Genomic DNA, 6,173 nt, shown 5'->3' on the forward strand with positions numbered 1-6,173 from the left:
TGATTGTAATAACTATAACCTCTGGACCTGGGTTTTATTTTATTTTCTGTTTTAGTTCAACTCTTGCCTTTTAGTATGTCTAATATTGTCAATTAAATACTAGATATTATGTATACAAACTTAAGTTGGAGCATAACTCCTCATTCTGTGTTGTGCATAGTGACTTCTTTCCAAAGAGTACAAATACAAAGGAGAATAAAGAGTAACTTTATAGTGGGGAAAACCGACAAACACAACCTCAGCCAGGGGATCAAGGTCAACATTAACAACGATGAGCATGTTGATAGTATTTACCCTTGATATGATGTGATGACAATGGCACTTTACCTCTGGTTTTGCCCTGAAAAACCTGCAACCCAATTTATTATGAGAAATATATCAAATTTTAATATGGGGACATTGTACAAAATACATGACAAATATTCTTCCTTCAAGGTCATCAAAAACAGGGGAAGTCTGAGAAACCATCACAGCCTGAAGAAGTTCAAGAAGACCTGATAACTAAATGTAATGTGGTATCCTGGTTAAATCTGGAACAGAAAAAAAAATTAGGTTACAAAATAAGGAAATTTGAATAAAGTATAGGCTTTCGTCAATAATAATGTATCATTATCGGGTCATTAGTTGTGACGAATGTACCATACTGATGTACAATGTTAATAGTAGGGGAAACTGTGTACGTAGTGTATACAGGGAACTCTCTGTACTATGTTCACAATTGAAATCTGTACCTATTCTAAAAATTAATTTTATTTAAAAAAAGTTGTAGAAATGTGCTGGCTGGTCTTACCTTCTTCCAGAGAAAAATTTACTTTTGCATCTGTCAGTCTTTATGAGGTCAGAGTCTATTTTTAGCCTTCTAATATTCCTAGGGCAGCTCTGGGTGGGTCTTACAATGTTTCCCCTTCATAACCTGTGAGATTCCCAAAACTATTCAACTTTACCAGCCTCCAAATTGCCACTTTCTGTGAGGATACCCAGTCTTTCTGGCACTGCTAAGAGTCAGAAAATGTCGTGTCCAACCTTCCGTTCTCTCTAACACCTTGCCCTCTTCAATTCCTTACTGCATTGAATGCTCTCTGATGTTTTCAAGTACTTGTTTTTATGTTTATCCAGTTTTCCCGGCCCTCAGCAGACGGTTGACCTGACACAAGCTAGTCAGTCACAATCCAAGCTGGAAGTTTCTTCTTCTTATTTTTGAGATTGCCTTTCATTTCCTCCTTGATTCTAAAAGACTGAAACACTCCTGCTTCCCATGAGTCCTGGTGCTTCTTCTTTGGACCAGCCAATAATTTAATAATAGCATTTTAAATATCAGTCAGATAAAAAAAAGTTACATAGATGCTAGAAATGATTAAAACTAATTAGGGGGCGCCTGGGTGGCTCAGTTGGTTAAGTGACTGCCTTCAGCTCAGGTCATGATCCTGGAGTCCCGGGATCGAGTCCCGCATCGGGCTCCCTGCTCAGCGGGGAGTCTGCTTCTCCCTCTGACCCTCTTCCCTCTCGTGCTCTCTATCTCTCATTCTCTCTCTCAAATAAATAAATATATAAATAAAATCTTAAAAAAAAAAAAAGAACTAATTAGGGAATAAAGTTAGAGGGCCAAAGAGGAAAGAGCCAACTGACATAACTAAAATCATCTTCTGGGAAGGTAAAAAGTACTGGTATCTTCGCTCTCTTCAGTAGCACATAAGCTAAAATTGGAGAGATACAGAGAAGATTAGCGTGGCCCCTGTTCAAGGATGACACGCAAATTCGTGAAGTATTGCATTAAAAAAAAAAAGTACCGGTAGCTGGTCTGTTATTCAGTATATCCCATAGTGATCAAGCTATCTAACTGCACTAGATGGACAACAAAGTACCAAAACAAGAACTAACACAGATGGATTTACTTTCTTTAATTCCATAAATTATAGATCAAAAGATAAGCCTGGAATATCTTTTTTTTTAAGATTTTATTTATTTATTTGACAGAGAAAGACACAGCGAGAGAGGGAGCACAAGCAGGGGGAGTGGGAGAGGGAGAAGCAGGCTTCCCGCGGAGCAGGGAGCCCGATGCGGGGCTGGATCCCAGGACCCTGGGATCATGACCTGAGCCGAAGGCAGATGCTTAATGACTGAGCCACCCCAGTGTCCTGTGCCTGGAATATCTTGTGGTACCAGAAAGTAAGGAAATACTCAGAGAATGGTGACCACTTGTCAAAAGAATATAGTCTGAAAGTTGAACTAGCTCTCACTGGCCACATCTGGGACAATTTGAGTCTATTTCCCTAATTTATAAACTATTCATAGTACTAATAAATTATGAGTTATGCTATCATAAATTAAGATTCCCCCCAAATTGATCAGCTTTTTATAATCTGATACATCAGACTAACATAATTGCTTTAAATATTGTTAGAGGTAGATTAATAATCATATGATTATAAAGTTGATCAGTAAACTTACACCAAAACTAGTCAAAATAATTTTTATTTATTTATTTATTATTATGTTATGTTAATCACCATACACTACATAATTAGTTTTTGATGTAATGTTCCATGATTTATTGTTTGCATATAACACTCAGTGCTCCATGCAGTACGTGCCCTCTTTAATACCCATCACCAGGCTAACCCATCCCTCCACCCTAAATAATTTTAATAATACTTTTTTCTTGGGGCACGTGCCTGTCTCAGTCGGTAGAGCACGTGACTCCTGATCTCAGGGTTGTGAGTTCGAGCCCCACATTGGGTGAAGATATTACTTAAAAGTAAAATATTTTTAAAAAAATAATAATTTTTTTTCTTTGTGTTATTTTTTTTTCAGGGTGAGAATTAGGGCCAATAATTCTCACTTTGTCAGCTCTATTTCCCACTCTCTTCTGCATTCAGTACAACATTAATCCTTCATTTCTATTTTCATATTAAGATTTTTACATTTGGGGGGCGCCTGGGTGGTTCAGTTGTTAAGCGTCTGCCTTCGGCTCAGGGTCCTGGGATCCAACCCTGCATCTGGCTGCTCAGTGGGAAGCCTGCTTCTCCCTCTCCCACTCCCCCTGCTTGTGTTCCTGCTCTCTCTCTCTGTCAAAGAAATAAATAAAATCTCTAAAAAAAAAAAAAAAAGATTTTTACATCTGGGACACCTGAGTGGCTCAGTCGGTTAGGTGTCCGACTCTTGATTTCGGCTCAGGTCATGATCTCGGGGTCGAGGGATCCAGCCCCACGAGAACCCATTGGGATTCTCACTCTCCTTCCCCCTCTGTCCCTCCCCACTTGCACTCTCTCTTTTTAAAAAAAAAAAAGATTCTTACTTTTTATATTTTTTAGACACCCAGCTGAAGCTATTCTGGATTATTTTAGGTTATTCATCACTCAGTTATGAAGGCTTATGCTTCTAGTGCCTTTCAGAGACAAATGATTTTAGCTAATTCAAATGATTCAGGTCAGGGAAACTGTCCTTGGCAAAGAAATTATCTCCAAAATCACAAGTTTAATTGTGTTGGTATCTCATTCTTTGAGCTGTTGTTTTTTTTCTGCATTGTTTTAATTTTGCCTTTTTTTTTTTCTCCTACTGAACTAGATCTATCTTCTATAGGAATATAATTCCTGAATTGGCAGGGTCCAGGAAAGGGAGTTCCAGTGTCACAGCATCATGAGGACCAGCCGGTAACCCGGCACCTTCGACTGCAGTTACAATGACCTGGTTAAGAACTGGTCATTCATTGGGGCATCTGGGTGGCTCAGATGGTTAAGTGTCTGCCTTCGGTTCAGGTCATGATCCCAGGACCCTCATTAGGCTCCTGGCTCAGCAGGGAGCCTGTTTCTCCCTCTCCCTCTGCCTCTCCCCCTGCTCATGCTCTCTCTCTCTCTCTCTCTGTATCTCAAATGAATAAATAAAAATTAAAAAAAAAAAGGAACTGGTCATTCATCTTGCAGAAGAGCAAAAGTGAAGAGGCATAGGGTGTGCCCAGAAAATGGTCTGCAGCTCACACTGCTGTTTCTATCATCTGTGAGGAGCCTGTGCCCTCGGAAGCTTTAGAGCTACATGTGCCAGGACTCTTCAGCCAGGCAGAGAAAATCTCAAACCTGAACTTGATTTTAGCCACGGAATGGGGCTTTTAGCTTTAAAATGTTTTACATTTCCTTGTATTTAAATTAATATTCAATTTATTGTGGTTGTAAGTTTTTAAAATTTAGTTTTCTTACAACTTGAATCTCAATGTACAAATCATATTTATAATTTTAATACTTTTATGATAAAATTTAAAACATTCACTTTCACTTGTTCTTTGATTAATGTTTAATTAGCATTTATTTATTGAACTTAATTAGCTTTCAAAAGATATACTTTAAAGACTCCCTCAACCTTTAATTCTATTTACAAGTTTAATTAATTAAAATTCCTTAAATAAAGAAAGGATTGGTATTTCTTATTTTCCCTTCTGTCTCGGGCTCCAATATGGCTCTGCTCAGCATGGTTATTGACCCTGTCTTTATTTAAAATTTTTATATTTTGTTCATCATAGACTTTTTGCATTAATTTTGATCTTTAAAAATAACCCTTTATTTTTTTAAAGATTTTATTTTTTAAGGAATCTCTACAACCAACATGGGGCTCACACTCACAACCCGTAGACCAAGAGTCACCTGCTCTACTGACTGAGCCAGCCAGCCCTAAAAATTACCCTTTAAACATTTGTCTGGAATACTGAGGTGTGGTGGGTTTTTTTTGTTTTTTGTTTTTTGGATTACCGAGTTTTTAAGTGCCCTCTCCATATGCCTTGGCCTTGCTTGTCCCATCGAGTCCCGGTCCTGCCCCTCCTACTGCCAGTAACACCCACTCTCATACATAATACCCCAAATGTCTGTAGACATTACCAAATGACCCTGGGGGAGAACTGCCCCTCTTTGAGGACCACTGCCCAAATGGTATTAAATATCACTTTCCTGGCTCACAGTGCTCCCGAGTCTCTGTCTGGAATTCTGATTCCCTCAACAGTCCCCTCTATGACTCACTTGCATCCAGATCAACCAGGTTTTTATCACTATAAACTGCTTCTGTGTTTAGTCCCAGGATTAGAAAAGGTGAATACATCTTCAGCTGCTGGAAGATGGCATCTGAAAAATGGACAAACCCTTTTAAATTCTAAGAAGGAGAATTCCTGGCAGAGCCTACTAATCGCAGAAGCAGTTGAGATGAGATCATGTGGTATTGTTTCCCTAATCTAGACAAGATAGTGCCCACACCACCCATTTCCTGACTTCCAAACACACATTTTAGAGGTTGTCTCAGAGAATGAATTTGTATAGTATAATTTTTAACAGTCAGATCTGGCTTTAGTTTCTCTACTTCCTAGCTTGTGACTTAAGTCAAATGTTCAGGTTTTCTAAGACTTTATCTTATGGATGCTCATCTGTATGATGGGCATCATGATGTTCACTGCACAAAGTGTTACAGATGAAAAGATGATCTAATTTTTTTAAAACTTTTCTGGACTCACCACTAGAAAGTATTCAATACCAATAACTTTACTGCTTTAAAAAAAATACTATGGATATTGCGTTTCTAGTCAGTGCCAGAGAACTATGATTACCACCCGTGGTCATAAAGTAACGTTTAATTTTTACCAATACTGTGTGTGTGTGTGTTGGGTAAGGGTGTTCTTAAAATCAGATCACATACCACTATTCTGTTAATAATGAATGAAGTGACAAAATGAATTATAAAAAGGAAAACATCAAAACAAAATAAAACCTGAATGTGTCCTTTAGATACATAGATCTTGAATTCTAACCAGCACAGATGCAAGTGTTTTGATCAGATGATTTTTCCTCCGTTAAAGCAGATATTTTCACTCTCTTCTGCATAATTTTGCCCTCATCCTGAGGATGATTTGAAGCACTGCTGGGGGTGTGTGGTGGGAACGTTTCTCTCTAATTAAAAAGTTACAGGGGCAGGGCTCCTGGATGGCTCAGTCTGCCTTCTGCTCAGGTCATGATCTCAGGGTCCTGGGATTGAGCTCCGCCTCGGGCTCTCTGCTCAGCGGGGAGCCTGCTTCTCCCTCTGCCTCTGCTCCCCTCCCACACACCCCCTTGTGCTCTCTTTCTCTCTCTGTTCCTCTCAAAAAAAAAAAAAAATTTGTATTTTCACGGGCCTTTTGAGCCTCTCTGCTGACTATTTCCTGCCTG

The 6,173-nt window shown here is 38.9% G+C and overlaps 1 non-coding gene across 1 annotated transcript; it reads left to right on the top strand.

The window, feature by feature from the left end:
• The first annotated feature begins 1,672 nt into the window (after positions 1-1,672).
• LOC114221752 (U6 spliceosomal RNA) lies at positions 1,673-1,777 on the top strand. The gene has a single exon (XR_003611803.1). It is a non-coding gene; the product is annotated as a U6 spliceosomal RNA (small nuclear RNA).
• The last annotated feature ends 4,396 nt before the right edge of the window (positions 1,778-6,173 follow it).

This window comes from Eumetopias jubatus, unplaced genomic scaffold (assembly GCF_037043125.1).
Source record: "Eumetopias jubatus isolate StellerSeaLion01/CBP00866 unplaced genomic scaffold, mEumJub1_p1.0 scaffold_8, whole genome shotgun sequence".
In the NCBI taxonomy this organism is placed as follows: domain Eukaryota; kingdom Metazoa; phylum Chordata; class Mammalia; order Carnivora; family Otariidae; genus Eumetopias; species Eumetopias jubatus.